Source organism: Apus apus, chromosome 1, assembly GCF_020740795.1.
Source record: "Apus apus isolate bApuApu2 chromosome 1, bApuApu2.pri.cur, whole genome shotgun sequence".
Classification (NCBI taxonomy): domain Eukaryota; kingdom Metazoa; phylum Chordata; class Aves; order Apodiformes; family Apodidae; genus Apus; species Apus apus.
The window spans coordinates 104,219,663-104,235,525 of NC_067282.1; positions in this window are offsets into that span (position 1 = coordinate 104,219,663).

The window sequence follows — 15,863 nt, forward strand, 5'->3', positions numbered from 1 at the left end:
TTGTTAATCTCAGGAGTAACAAATAATGAAGGAACTTTTCTAAAGTTAAAGGAGATTTACCAGTTTCCTAGCTTTTGGTTGCCGTTTTGCTGAATTTTTCAGAAAAAAAGTTGATAAAAACCAACAGTCTTATTCCATTTTTTTCCAGTCGGAGTAGAGAATACTTCATTCAAAGATACATATATTTATTTGATTTGTGTAAAATGAGGAAAGCTATAGTCACTATAAAAGATCACACAACTGGGGATACTGGCTGAAAATCAAAACTCTTTATTTATAGACTTTCTAAAATGTTTTTTTCCAAGATGTATAGCACAAAGGCTTTGTACACTATTGTTTGTATTGTACAGGTAGAACTAAGTGGTGCATCAACTTGTGGCCCAAATAGAATAATTAATAAAGTTTTATGTACATGAGTTATTCACAAATCCAAACATGGTTTTATATTCAGCTGGAGAAGCAGGGGGGTTGAGGGGAAATGCCAGTGGAGTTATGAGTCAAGGAAATCCATCCCCTGTGACATTAGAAATATTTTTCTTACTCTGTGCTCATTCCCACTACCATAAAATGGATATGAAATACTAATCTTTGGAGGAAAACATAATGATTGATTTTTATTTTCATAGTTTGAAAATATAGTATGTAATTTTAACATATAACTCCACATGTTTGATTTTGTGCATGTATTTTCAATAACCTACGTAGTAATGTATGTATGTAACACATACATTCAGAGTAATTATTTTTAATAATAGTAGGAACCATATTATCGTGTAGGAAGGAAGACCCTGCAGTCAGAGGCAGACATTCAGGAATGTGTCCTCAACCCATACGTTAATTTCTCTAGTAGCAACAGCCATGACATCTCCTTCTGCAACCCATCCCACCATACTTTCTTGATGGAATTCTGTCCAAAACCTTCATTGCTTTAGAAAATTAGACACTGTAATTTTATAAAACAGCCAGTTGAGTATTTTAATGCAGGATAATAAGATTCTTACCATAGTTAATACATTCCTGATAAACACCATCATCCTACATAGTGGCATTTTGTACTATTTTTATGTGTGCTTTAAAGTAACTAGTATTAAGAAGTGCCTCTTTATTTCTCTGTTTACCATAATTTTAATTTTCAGTTATTTTCCTCAAGTGTACCATATTAACTACACATTTCAAACAACAATAGATACAAACTCTGTCTTGTTTACTTCCTAAACCATGGACAGCTAGATTCTGGGAAATATCTGGGGGATGCATCATCATATCTTTATTGCATTACTGTACTCTACATTGGCCCTGTGCTATTGACTTACTCTCAATAAAGGATACTGAGTTAAATGGACTTTTCGTGTAATTAAATAAATATTGTTGTTTCTAAGTTTACTGATGCTTATTTTTCTTCTACTCTTTTTTCTTTTTTTTTACCTTATTTTTATTTGTATCACACACACAAAGCAGAAAAGGGATGTAAAATTTTGCCAGTATTTTTACTAATATGTCAGCTTATTTCACTTCCTGAAAAAGATTAAAAAAAAAAAAAAAAGCATTCTAATAATTTGATCCCCTATGCAAAAACACTGCTCTCAGTAGCTCAGGACAGAATCCCAGTTACCACTGCTGATCATATCATCCTTCATTTTTTTCCCTTCCTGATCCTAATCAGATGAACATTTTCAGCATCACTATGATTGATGTACATCATTACCACCCTACCATTTTTCAAACCTACCCTCCTCTACCTTGTTCATGCCTAATCTGTGACACCATCTTAGGATCAATTCGGCCTTTGCAGAGCAACTGCATTTTCTAAACTTTTCTACCCCTCTCCCTTAACTAGAGCACATCTGAAAACTCGTATCTTCAATCATACTTGAAAAAATCAGTTGACTTTATTGCCTATGCATGACTTTCATTTAAAATCTAAATGAAAGATGGGTTAAAATATTGCAGGGAAAACTTTCAGAATGTTAAGAATGAGCATGGGAATTGATGCAGAAAAAGGGGGAGGTACAAGAAACAAATTAATCCATGTGAGGAACAGATGTTAAAATAATGCATTACAATGATAAAACTTGCATCTGTGTGTAACAGGATCTGGCAGCATCTTTGTGTAACAGGACAGATTAGCTGTCCTATACAGGACAGGTATAGCTTTGGCCCTGTTCTCTTTCCAACATACTAGTAATGTCAAGGTAGGAGATATAAGTGGTATAAATTTGCATTTTGCCTTGCAGTCACTGTAGATAGCTGTAGAGAAAACCTGATCATAAAATAGAGTATGGGTTTGGAACATTAATGTCTTTTCTTTTGCCTCACCATGTATGTGTATTACCCACAAGGCTTCCTGCCTTTTCCCTCTGCCCCTCAATTCCATGGATTGCCTTTTTCTGCTCCTCTTAACTTTGCTCAGGTTCTGGTTCACTTCAGTTTGAAGTGCACTTCTACAGGTGAATAAATATAAAGAAATGTAATTTTTCCAGAAAATGAGTTTGGTTTAACATCTTCTTTAGTGTCTCTTCTTTAACAGGCTCCAGTTCCTAAGAGCAGAGATGCTAGTCTTCACATCCTTCACTGTTTTCAGGTTACATTACTATATTCTGACTGTAATTTAAAATGTGTACAATCTCCCTGTAGCTCTCCTAGCACTTCCCCTTTTGCCTTAGTTTTCTGTCCTAAAATAACATTGTAAAGTGTTTCTAGTATAATTGCAAGGTAATTCTGCACTGTTAAAGAACTGTTGTGCTCCACCCACAGCACATGCAACTGTGTTTCAGTGACTGGCTAAGTGATCCATAGCTGTATGTGTTTGTGGGTGTATGTATGTATTTATGCACACATGAACAATTTATATAAAGAATGTGTATTAAAAATATGTTCCTTTGTATAAATACGATAAAATGTTTTAATTGTTTGGTTTGTTTTTTTTTTTTCTGTAAAATGTTATCAAAAGTTTGAACAAAATACACTTACAAAGAAATGAAAGTCACATTTGTAACTTTCACTTACAGTGGCACTGAATGTATGTTTAATATCTTTTCTCTCCAAGCTAGTTCAGTGTTCCCAGGGAGAGTTGAAAGATATGAGTTATGTGCAGAGTAGTAGAGAAATGCCGTGGGAGTGGATAAATCTGCATGACCCTGGACACGCTCCAACTATTGCTCTGTAATGTGCTCTAGCAACTGCTGGCAAAGCTATTGGTTGCTCCTTGAAAGTCACCTATCATAATCCTGACTCCACACTACCACTTCATGCAGCCAGTTGCTGGAGCAGCTTATGTGTTGGACATTCAGACTGGGTATAAACACTCCAAATTCCCTATTTCTGTGGCTGTTTTTATGGCAGCAAATTCACATATAATCCATGGCCAGGAAACAACATGCAAAACAAATCACGAACTTCAGAGCAGGAAGGATAAAAATTAAATAGGATAGTTTTCAGTAAGCGAACAGAAAAAAGAAGCAAACCCCACAAACCAAACCATAAACCAATCCAACAAACCAGAAGCAGAAAAACACAAAAAGAGACAAAATGTAAAAATAAAGAAGGCCACAATTTTCTCAGCAGTGGTGATACAGGAGATCTGTAGGTCAGTTAACTTTTTTTAGGAGCCTCGAATGAAATAATAGTACAGCCTGATCCCTTCTTTGACCCTTCTTATAGGGCACTGTTCATTAATTCACCTTAAAGCTCCCAAAGTAAGTACAATCCTGGTCTGCTGCCAGTTCATCTGGCATGAATTCGTCCTGTCAGCTGAGCACTCTCTCTCAGGCTTTATTTTCCTAATATTATCTGTCAATTAGTGCCTCTCCATCTTCTAATTAAATGGGGTTAACTGCTCCCTAAAAAGCACAAAGCCACCCTGCTACAGATCATTAATGAGAAAACCCAGCAACATGATTAATTTTGAGATCCACCAGAAAATTAAGAACCACATGGTGAACAGAAAAGCTAGCTGGTGGGGCTTGTTCTGTATACCCCTCTTTCAGTGATTTAAAATGCTTTACTTAGAAGATGAAGAACAGCAAAAAGACTAACTGAAGCTGCAATTTAAAATATGCCTATGCAAAATGACGTAAAGATATAAATACCTGATTTATTTTTAAAATTATTTTTCTGGGTTTTTTTTGTGGGTGTGTGTTTTATTTTGGGTTTGTGTTTTTTTTTTTTAAATGTCCACCACTGTCTGTACTGCCAGTAAGTAAGGAAACGAAGATAGAGAGGGCTGCCAAGCTACTAACTGGAAGAAACTTGAAACTCCTGAAGGAAAGAGGGAGGTGACCTTCAAGTGCATCTATTGCTTGTGGTGAGTAGAGGTTTAGCAGGGAGAAAGTTCTTATGCTATAACAGTATTGTGTCTCAAGGTTTCCTTGTCAAAAAGTATTTAGGTAATTTACTCTTTCTGACAAAATATAAAAATATGGTGAAAGTAACCAACACTGCATTAAAAAAAAATCCTGGAAAATTGGATAATTTCACATATTTGGGTGCCAGTTTTGTAACTTAGTAAGTAGTTTCTTTCTGAGAATGAATTTAATGGGATTTCTATATATGTGAAGGACTTGTAGGATCTGAGCTTATCATATAACATGAGAGAAATTATAAATATTACAAAAATAACCACATGCTATGCTTTGAAGTGTGAGCTGCTCTGCTCAGCTGCATTTTTTAATTTTATTTTTAAATAAAAATTGGCCAAGGCTTTTTTAAAGGAATTTTTATCTCCATCCTCAGTATTGTTATCAACTTGCTGTGATCTCTGGACAAAAACACATTAGAAAAACACATGGTTAAGAAATATCTTGATCATTAGAGTAGCAGATGAGATACATCTTTAAGTTCCACAGAAGTATAGTGTGTATCCAGGCAGTGCAGAATTGTAAAGGAGGTTTCAAAGTAGTTGCACTACATTTATAGGGCAACAGGGATCCTGCAACAGCTGGACACTATTTTTTTGGCCAAATCTATTTAAGGCAGCTTTTTATGTTTAAGGACTATTAAGTAAGTAGGCTAAAATGTTTTTATCTCAAACTGGTACAAAGTTCTCCTGGAAGATGTCAGTTTTGCTCTGCTGTAAAGAGTAAATTTGGTAGTCTATTTGGCAGATGAAATAGCATTAAATTTATTTAAAATTGCCTATTCTAACAGCAAAATATATTTGTGGGTTTTTTTTAATATTATTTCTGTATACTTAATATACTACAGATTTTTAAATTTCCCGAAAAAGATAGAAAACCTGCCCCTGCAGACTGGTCTTCCTTTCTATTTGTTGAGACCTGATTCATATCAGCTGTGTTTGACAGACATGCTGTACTTTTTGTACAGTGTGATGCCTTTTGGAAACATGAGGAGGTCCACAAATCCACTAGTCACGTTGGTCCAAGATACTCACATTACAAATAAATTTTTTTATCTTCTCACTTTTCGTAGTTATCTTAGCCAAAGACTGGCACTACATAATGTCATCCTGCTGACTGTCTTTCTTAAGTGCCTGTTTTCATACTGTCCTTAATAATCTTTTCAAAAAATAAGAAATTGTTTTCAAAAGTTGCTCTGGAAATCTTCCTTTTAAAGTTTTGAATTACTTTCAACTGGTCTCTTAGCTAATACTTATACTGAATATTCAAGTATAAGGAATCCTCCAGGTAGAGAAGATGCTTACAGGAACTACAGACGAAAACTTTGTCTATAGTGTATTTGAACACGTGAAAGCTTCTCAGAGACTTTGTGTTTTGTCAGAATATGGATTGCCATCATCCAAGTTCATATTTTTGTTCTCTGTGCCTTTTGGCTAGGAGCATATTGCCACAGATGGTGCTTCTAGCATGCTATAGACCTTAGGATGATACTTAAAATGTTTATTCAGTGATGGATGGATGAATGAAATGGTGATTTTGTTTTAGCATATTGGTTTTACTGCTGTCATTATGCTATTTTGGAATATTTTTCCTGTCTCCCATTTTTAGACGGTCATTTTATATGCAGGGTTTCATGCTTCAGCTGAAGTAGTTAGATTGCTTTTGAAACAAAGAAACTAAACTCAACAGCAAACAAGTCACTGTTAAGCAGGTATTCTTTATTGATGATGCCGAAGCAGCACTGGGGATTCTCCACCATAAGTGCTCCAGTGACTTAGCAAAACACCCTAACTAATATACACCAAAACCATGCATATTCAGTTTATGCTGAGGTGTTCCCCCCAATTCTTTTACAAAGTCACCTTTGTAATTATGCGTGCTGGAGGGTTTCCTGTGGGGGTCGTTATTGATTCTAGTCCTTTGTCTTCTTTGTCTGTTCTCCCTGTCCTGGTCCTGTCTCCAGTCTTCCACTGGTAGATTGCCCAGGTGAGTCCAGAATCAACATGAATGTTGTCTGTTGTGGAGACAGGTCTTAGCAGACTTTATGTTGTCACAACCTGGAGGATGCTTGGCATAACTGACACAAAGCACATTGTTTAAAAGTAACGCATTCAGCTAACTTAGTACGGCAAAGTCATCATTTTAGTAAATTTCTACAACTATCACTTTAGTAATTTTCATCAGTGCTGCATGTTAACTGCAGATGTAATCCACAGGGATGAAACTGAATCATGCTTTACACTATCACTTGATAGTCAAACAGTGGTGCAAAACAAGGGACAATTGGATAAATGTAATATTCTTGCTTATATTTAATCCCTGGATATTCTGCAATATTTAAGGAGTCACTGGATGATCACATAATTTCTTTCTGGCCATCTTTCCCATAAACATACATTCTTGATAGATTTTACTTCAGTGAGCATGATTTTTTCTTTCGCTGTCAGAAGTCAGGCATGTTGGCATTGCTGGCAAAATGCGAGCCCCTCCTAAGCCAACCTGTGTCCACTAAACTTACATGTAGTACTTTAAATTACTTATTCTTGCTAAGTTATACTTTGTAAAGGGAAGGCAAAGGAACTCCCCCTCTTTAGGCAGAAAGGGCCAAATACTGAAAGAAGTCTGGCAAAAAACACAGAAGACTGTTTTTGCAGTCATGCCCTTTGTTGCTACTGGGCTCAGGAAGGCCAAGTTTGATAAGAGTTTGTCTTACCTCTATTCCTTGGGGAAAAGGAACACTCCTAGTCTGGCCCTACTCCTCTAAGGGGACCACCTGTTTCTCAGCAAGTAGCAAATGATTCACTCATCTACACTGGCCCTAAGTTTATGAGTACTACATGTTTACTTTGTGTGGCTCTGTGAAAACTTTTCTGCACAACAGTAGGAGGAAAAGAATCTCTTTCAGTAACTCTCTCTGCACAGTGACAGCTCGCCAGACAGTGGCCTCTTTCCCGTGCACCAACCCCAGCCTCACTATTATTCAGTTTCAGCTGCTCTTTCAGCATTCTGTTCAGCATTTCTTTCACTTATTATTCAGTTCAGTTGAGTTCAGCGTTTGTCCTTGATTCAGAACTCTAGGCACTTAGGCAGTCTTGCAGGATATCCTTAGATAAGTGATCTATTGAGCTACTTTATGATAAAATAGATACGAATAGATAAAAAGATAGATGCAAAAAATGTTAGATATGTGTATTTATAGATATGAACCGGTTTCCCTGGTGCAATTCTATAAATGCTTAAGAGAAATAAGAGAAAATTAAATATACAATCATGTCATGTCTGATATTCCAGCAAAATATGTCAGACAGGAAATTTCTTCCTAGATCTCTTATATAAATAGAAACCAAGAAATTACAGTAAGCACTCTGTCAGAAAAGTTATTTTCTCTAATATTTTAAGAGGATTCCACATTATGGTAGTCAAGAAACTTCCATTAGTAGAATTAACCAATACTTATACATTTCATATATTTTGGGATGTCTATTCCGGTTACAATGTGAAAGGCTTGATGTCCTTTCTGACAGCTGCTAAAAACATGTTATAAACTCAAGCCTTGAGCCTTGATGGGTCTTTGTGTTCCATCCTACAGGCAACATCTGACCTCTCTTCAGTGGGGGAGGCAATCTTAGTGCTGTCCCCCAGGCCCGTTTTTTTGAGTGGCATGAAATTACTGCTCAGGAAGGCAGTGGAGAAGCAACATCTTTAAAGCACCAGGCTGCCAGAGAGCTACTTGGCTTGAAGCTGGAACTGAGAAGAGAACAGTTATAAAAGAGAGGTCTCATCTTTTCCATGGAGTGCATGAAAGCAATGTATGATAGCAGAGAAAAAGGGAGCAAGGTTGGGCTGGCAGAACAAGCTGAGTTTGTTTTTTAAGAGGAAGCCACAGCACTCATTATTCGCTTAGGAGCAAGCTATTTCAAATACTCCAAGAAAAACTGCCGTTTTTCTTCAGTTCTTTGTCTGTATAAAACAGGCCAAACACAAACACGCTAAAGTGAATAGAATCTGCACTCTTCAGTCAAAACATTGAATGCCTTTGGGTGTTTTAATTTAGCAAGTTCTATCCATTATTAGTGAATAGCCTTCAATTCATCATGAGCTTCTTTCTGTTGTGTTGCAGAATAATTCTTCATAGTCAAATTGTACAAGGAGAACCTCTCCCACTGCTTTTAGAGGCAGCATAATATAATATGAACAGCAGGAGCAGCGATAGTTCAATTAGCAACACTGGCAAGTTCTTTGGAATGGCAACGTTGTCAGAGCCAAAAAGCTCTCTGGCACTGGAGTGTCTCTTGTGAGGGGGAAGTGTAGAGGCCTTGGTACAGTTTTGTAGAATAGCGTGACAGACAACAAAATGGGTAACCAAGCTGGGAGGCTGAAAAGACAGTACAAAGTTCTTCCACACTATGGGACTGTGCTGAAAGATTGTCAACAAGAATAGTAAGAGTCTGCTAGACAATGAATCTACCATTTGTTGTTTTCAGTACATTAATTACAGAAAGTCTGTCTTTTTGTTATTTTCTTAGATTATTTTTTTATACTTGTGCTCCTATAAATGTGTTGTGGGTTGTTTTTTTTTGTTTGGTTTGGGTTTTTGGGTTTTTTTGGGGTGCTTTTGTTGGTTTGTTTGGTTTTTTTTGTTGTTTTGGTTTTGTTTTTTGTTTGATTGGTTGGGTTTTTTTGTTTGTTTGGGGTTTTTTTCTGTTGTCGTTGTTTGGGTTTTTTTAAGAGTAGCTAACTTTCTTGGTTTCTTATACCTCTGTTGTCATTTCTTCCTTGCTGAATGTATGAAAGAGCTCTTTCTGAAGCAAATTATCAATAAAACATCTCCATCAGAGATTTTACTTTAAGAGTAAATACATTTCCAAAATGTCTTCTCATGAGGAAATATGGTAATGAATACTCATCTCATGAAATAGAATTTATGTGCAGTAATCTGCATAAATACTTCCAAACTGTATCTCTTCCATAATTAATATGTTGACATTTTATGAGGAAGGAAGGATTATCTTTGTACAAAGCCACAGTTGGTGAAAACAATTTTAAGTTGCCAGCTCCTACTCCAGATTCCCATTGTAGTGCTTAGTAGGTCAATCTTTATGCCTCTATTTTTTAAGTAGAGATGTTAAGAAAATTTTAAATTATTTGTCCTTAGAAGGTTAAGTTCATCACATTTTTTAAACTGTCCACGTAGTATAGCAGTCAGTGACAAAGAGTTTTAAAACATTGAAACTCATCTCCTTAAAGGGATTGAAGCCATATGAAAATTGAGTTTTTCAAGGTACCCTGAAGAAACATCTGAATTTCAGATCTGAAACAAAAGTCTAAAATGTGGCTTACATCATCATGATTTCAAACAGGAATGCCATTTGCAGACATACTGCAAGTTGCAGCTTTTGCTTCCATATGAAGGGGCATGCACATAGGGGACATGAATGTAAAAAGTTGTTGCAGTAAGGAGTTTTAATTGCTTGTAAAGTAGGACCTTAAAAGCATTTAATAAACCTTTTTAAAAATGCTAGTTGCCTTTGCTCTAATTGTCTATTTTCACATTTTAGCAAGAGGTTTAATTCTGCCACATAAGTCACCAAATAAGTAATGATTCTCATCTATTTGATTATCTAAGACAATACATTAATTATATTAAAGCATATTTGAGAAAGAACAGAATGTTTTGGGTGTTTTTTTGTGTTTTTGTTTGTTTGTTTGTTTGTTTTTAATTAAGATGTTTCTAAATGGTATATGAGCTAGGCAGAAAAGGAAGGTTTAGAGACAACCTTTACTGCAGAAATTCCTACTCTACCAGTAAAAGTGTATTGGTTTCTGAAAATTATTTCCGGACAAGATTTGCTTGCATTTCACTGCAAACTGGAACACAGAGTACAGTATAAAGTATGGATTTATATTATGTTCAATTCCATAGAGGATAGCATTTGACTTACCAAATTTTATGGTTCAAAATTGCTGGAATAAAACATATACATTTAGCAGCAGTTAGCACAACATGAAATTTGAGCTATGTTTATTTCCAGAAGTACTTTCAAAAATTATTGATGTGTCTCAGATAACATATGCTGTAGTTGTGGTGTACAGTTGATCCTTCTGGTGGTGGCTACTGTAGCATTTTTATTATGAACTTTCAGGCAGTTATGAGGTTAAAAAAATCTAGAAGAAAATGATAATTCCATTGCTCTGTAGGAGGTTTTGCTCATTTCTTCTGATTATGGGGCTGCTGCACATGGAGTTTCTGAGATGATCGATATTCTGAAAACTCTGTGCTGTTTCATCATCTGTGCTGAGACTCATGAAAAATTAAGAGTTTTTACCAGCAGATGAACCAAATCAATACTTAAGGTAACGAATTCTTGCTATTTGACAGACCACGTTATTACACAGGTAAAATTTGAAGACTACATGGGTTGTAAGAGCTTATTCTTTGTGAACTGAGAATTGCAGGTAATAAAATATTTATAGCACTTACATGGAAGGGATTCAGATTACTCTCTTACTCTAGGATGGATTGAGTTGAGATGTTCAGAGGAGCCCTTTGTTACTTAATTCACTGTGACAGGACATAGTTATCCCAAATAGATCCTATCTGTAATATAAAAAGTTGTTTACAACATGTGTTTACCAGGAAACCAATAGTCCATCCTTTAAAAGACAGTGCTTAGGAGAAATACAAAAGATTTCTGAGACTAAAGCTTGAGCCTTAGAAACAGGAATTTGGATCCTGTACATAGGCTCAACATTTTATTTCTTCCTCTAGATAATGGTGATATCAAGGCTTCAGTAGAGTTTCTCTCAGTGCTTACCACTGTAAGGCTTTAATCTGTGTTAGGTTTTACAGGCATTATTAACATCACAGTTGGTTTTAGCTATTTTTCTTACTCTTGAAGAGATCAAGTAGTTTGCTATGTGTGTATCACTCACAAAGAGTTACTTTGAAAGTAAGATTGAGTATGGGACAATCTGCCTCATTATGACCTTCGCTTCTTGTCTAAATGATTGTTTCATCTCCCAGGGCATTAATAAACTGCCACCTATGTTCATGTGGTTTCATGTGCCACCCACGTTCCTGAGGGCAAGTTCCAGCAAGTTTGGTCAAGAGGCACTCTTAAGAGTCCTCCTGAAAATGAAGTACAGATATTCTCACATCAGCGAGGAATTCTATGTATCTGCTGGGTACCTACTTATTATTGCCCTTGCGTATGTTGTCTACAATGAATTTATTGCAGAGATTATATCACTAAGATAATCAAAACAAAAGAGTAGTTTCAATGTTAACTGAAATACTTTTATTCTGAAGCACCAATTTAGAAAACTGGTATTTGGCCACTTTTTGGAATGCTCCTTCTACAGCTGCCCATACTAAGAGCTCAGTGGGGTTTTTTTATTTACTTGGTTTTTGTCTTCCTTTTGCTTTATTTAGTCTTTTGGGACCAGGGAAAATGATGTAACAACAAAACTACAAATTCTTATGTGATCTGAAGCAATAGTCTTGAGTGATAGTAAAAATACATATGTATTAAACCTTGGAGATGGAGATAGAGGACTTCTTGTGTCAAGAATTAGTGAAAAGAAAACAAATGCCAGAAATAGCAAATAAAATGGCAAAGCAGGGTTCTTAATACACCAGTGAGAATTGTGAATTGGTTTAAAAGCTCAAATGCAAGCACTAAGTCAGTGATTTCCTAATTCTAAATGAGATTTTAATGTAAAGGCAAGAGGGAATTACATTAACAGGCTCATTCACTTCAAACACATGAACAGAAGATGTTATGGTCAGGTGCACATATGGTGTACATCTTAGCAGTCTGTAGTCACTTACAATGTTTCTCATATCTTTAAAATACATTGCCCAGTTTCCACTTAATAAATTTGTTGTGTGGACAAAAGAAAAACACTTCACTGACAAAGAAGAATCACTTTCATCATGCAAGGATATTGCAATTTGGTTTTAATGTCTATATCCCCCTTAACTTTAATTTCTCTTCAAAAAAGCAAGTTTCCTAGTCAGTTAGGGGAGCATGGGAATGCTTTTCAGCAGACTTGGGATCAACTCCAAGTACTGCCAGGGGCTTGCTAAATGCTTTTAGGGAAATAACCTTGAAGTCATTCTCCTTATGTATGAAATACTTTCAAAGCTGCTGCTGAGGTCTGTGTGATTCAAGTAACATTATATTAGTGCACACTCTGTTCCAATCAGGGTAACAAAATTAAGTTTTGAAGATATTTTGTAAGGCTATTTTTTGCCTTACCAAATGATTCTAATATAGACAGGGCAAAAGAATAAGACTACCCAAGCAAAACAACTGACCATAGTGTCACTACACATTACTGAATTTATCCCTTAATTACTTTGACATTAATATAATGGGAAGGATGTATAGATTATCTAATGCTTTATTTGTTTTGCAGATTTTGCATTTTGAACACACTAAAAAAAAGTACTAATTATGCTCAGTTAAGAACTGGGTAATTGGTACTGGCCACAAAGGTAAAGAATTGGAGACTTCAAAGAAAACCTTCAGGAGCTGTTTTCTTGCTTAATTCTCTTATAAACTATGGAATTTATTTATAAAGGAAACAGATGCTGAAAATAATTGATAAGGACAGAAAAGACTATTTAATAAGATAGGAGTAAATAATAAAATAGGAGTAAAATATAAAAAAGATAATAATTTTAGCATGTGTTAAACCTCAACCCAGATTTAGCAATTATCAGATGGTCACAATAAAATGGAAAATGAGAGAATAGTGCTGTATTTACTTTTTGAATATTTTTTTATAGGTGAACATTATTAGTTTTGATTGATGCTTCCATTATCATTCAGTTATATAACTTCTTCCTGAAATTTCCATTTCTCTAATAATTAAAAAGTTTTTGTGTTTCAGTTCCATAAATTAGTCTGTAAATGCCTGTTTCTACTGGAATCAATGTATTAACTAATCTTTCCTTTATATTGTACTTAGTTATGTATTACACAGCAACACTTTAGTATGATGATTCTGTACTATATACATAAGATGAATCTGTCAGGGAGATTCCTTCATGAATGATCATAAGCAAAAATTAGAACCCTTAATATATCTACATTAATTTTAGTATAACTAAACACTGTGAATTTACTTATGTCTTCTGTAGGAAACACCATAGGTGGAGTGATCATCCTCTGAAGAGTGCATGAAAAAAACAAAAGGCAAAATGGACTGTATAATTTCCTCTGATACACTGACCACTGTATCTAATATGTGTGTGAACATGCCATCCAGACATAAAAACCTTCCAAATCTTGCTGTATAACTGCATACAATTACCTCTGATAAGGACATCATAAGCCTGCATAAGTCATTGGGCATTCAGGTAGTATTTGGTTTCAGGAAGGTGCTGAAAGTAACAAACACTGCAGTGGTCCCTAATGGTACCATAATACTTATTAAAGAGTTACACTAGCAAATCAAACAACTGTTACCATATTTTATACTATGGTATAACTATGTGAAAAAGGTGACAATGAAGCCAAGCAGATGCACAAGAAAATATCACTGGATTTTATGCAAGAAGCTGCATTTAATTGTAATATAGACATGGTATTCATTATTTTCACCTTTTATTTTTAGCTACCCATTTCCCGCCTAGTCTTATGTGTCTTTATTATGTGTTGAAAATCTACCTTTTTCTCAGTATGCTTCACAGCCTTAATGAAGAATGTCTTCCACAATGTGTGTCTTTATGTTGTGCTGCACAAACACAGGCTTTCAGGCAAAGATTTTCAAAAACAGACGTGTGAGTCACCATGCCTCAAACTACATGCAAAATCACTGCTAATCTTGGAATAATAGTGGCTAATACAGCTAGGGAAGAATCTTGATTATATCAAGCCACATATTTTTGACTCAAATTTTTCCAGAAATGCCTGCTTTTTATTTACAATCATCCAGTAGTCTTCATTCACCTCAGATCCTTGTTCTTCTACCACTTTCTATTTCTGGAAAGATTCCAAAAGTTAAAAATAATACTACAGATTTATTTAAATCACATTTTCCAAAATGTGATGCAGTAATAGAAGAAGTTTAATGAGGAACTTCATTATGTGTTCAACAGAGAGCTTTCTCACTGATCTTGCCACAAAAAAAAGAATATTCTCCTCGTTACTGATGTCTTTCTGACTCAGCCAGGCTTTCATGTAAAAATAACACTAAGCTCACAAACTTGTGATGGAATGGCAGTTATATTAGACACAGTTTTATTAGATCTTACCAGTTATTTTTAGAAGTCACAGATCAGATCAGTTTTTAACATGAGTGGCAGAGTAGAAGAGGCAGAAAAGAATGTTCATAGTCGGAATTTCTCTGAGGAGGACATACAGAAGTACCAACACTTATGGGAGACGGAAACAAAGGCTTAAAAGACAACTAGTATTAACCAAGAAGTGTGTAAAACATCTGCATTGATTTTTCTGAGCTAACCATGTCAGTTTCACATAATTTTAATCTTTAAAGTGCTGATCAGAGATTTTGTGATTTACAGACCTACAGAATGTTTGGCATTTACTTCAGGTCATGACAGCTCTGAACTCCCATGTGCATGTCTTAATCAATCTGGGGCTTTCTTCAGTTTCTGAGGAATTCATATCTGAGGAAGGGCCAAACTAGGTGTATGTAAGGCTGGGCCAAAACAACAACAAAATAGATACTTGGTTTCTGAAAAATTTAATCTTGTTTCATCCAAAGTGCTCTGGTTTTGTACAGAATGACTTTGCTGTTCCCTGTCAGATACAGCAAAATTCAAAAGAAGGCAGTGCTCATGTTAAGAAATCCTGTAGAAGGATTCACGAACAAATCCTTCTCTTACATTTAATTCCTAAGATCATTTCAGGATGCTAGCAAGCTAACTTCCTGAGAAATGGAAACTACAAGAAAGGAAGACCTAAGTGTTTATACACATCTAATGAAGAAGTGTAGTTGTTGATGCTATGAGGTCAGACAGAGGTGATTGCTGTGTCTGGCAGCAAGGAAAACATTTTAAGTAGTTCTAAGAAGTAAATTAAAACTATAATTAAATCAAAATTAAAATGTCAGGGAATCTTTAGGTTGTTCAGAGAGAATCTTCTGATAAACTTTCCATAGATCAGGACAGTCAAGGAGATGCATAAAATACATTAGAACATTCTAAACCAAAATACTGAAGACTGAATGTTAATTCATAAACTGTATGCTTTATTATTATGTTCTTTGCATTTTTCATGGTTTACTTAACATAGTGCTGTTTGAAAGTTTAGCTTTATCAATTTCCATCTCATTGCCAAAAATCTCCTCTTTTTACTTAGAAGAAAAATTTCTCATTTATTAGAATCACAGATTTAGAATTTATTCTTTCTTTTGTGTTTAACGTTAAATTTCTAAACCCATATTTTACTACTAAATACAAACTATCTGATCAGAAAGCTTTCTGAGTACCTAAATATTTGATTGAGATTTATGGTTTCTTAGCTATTCTGAAAA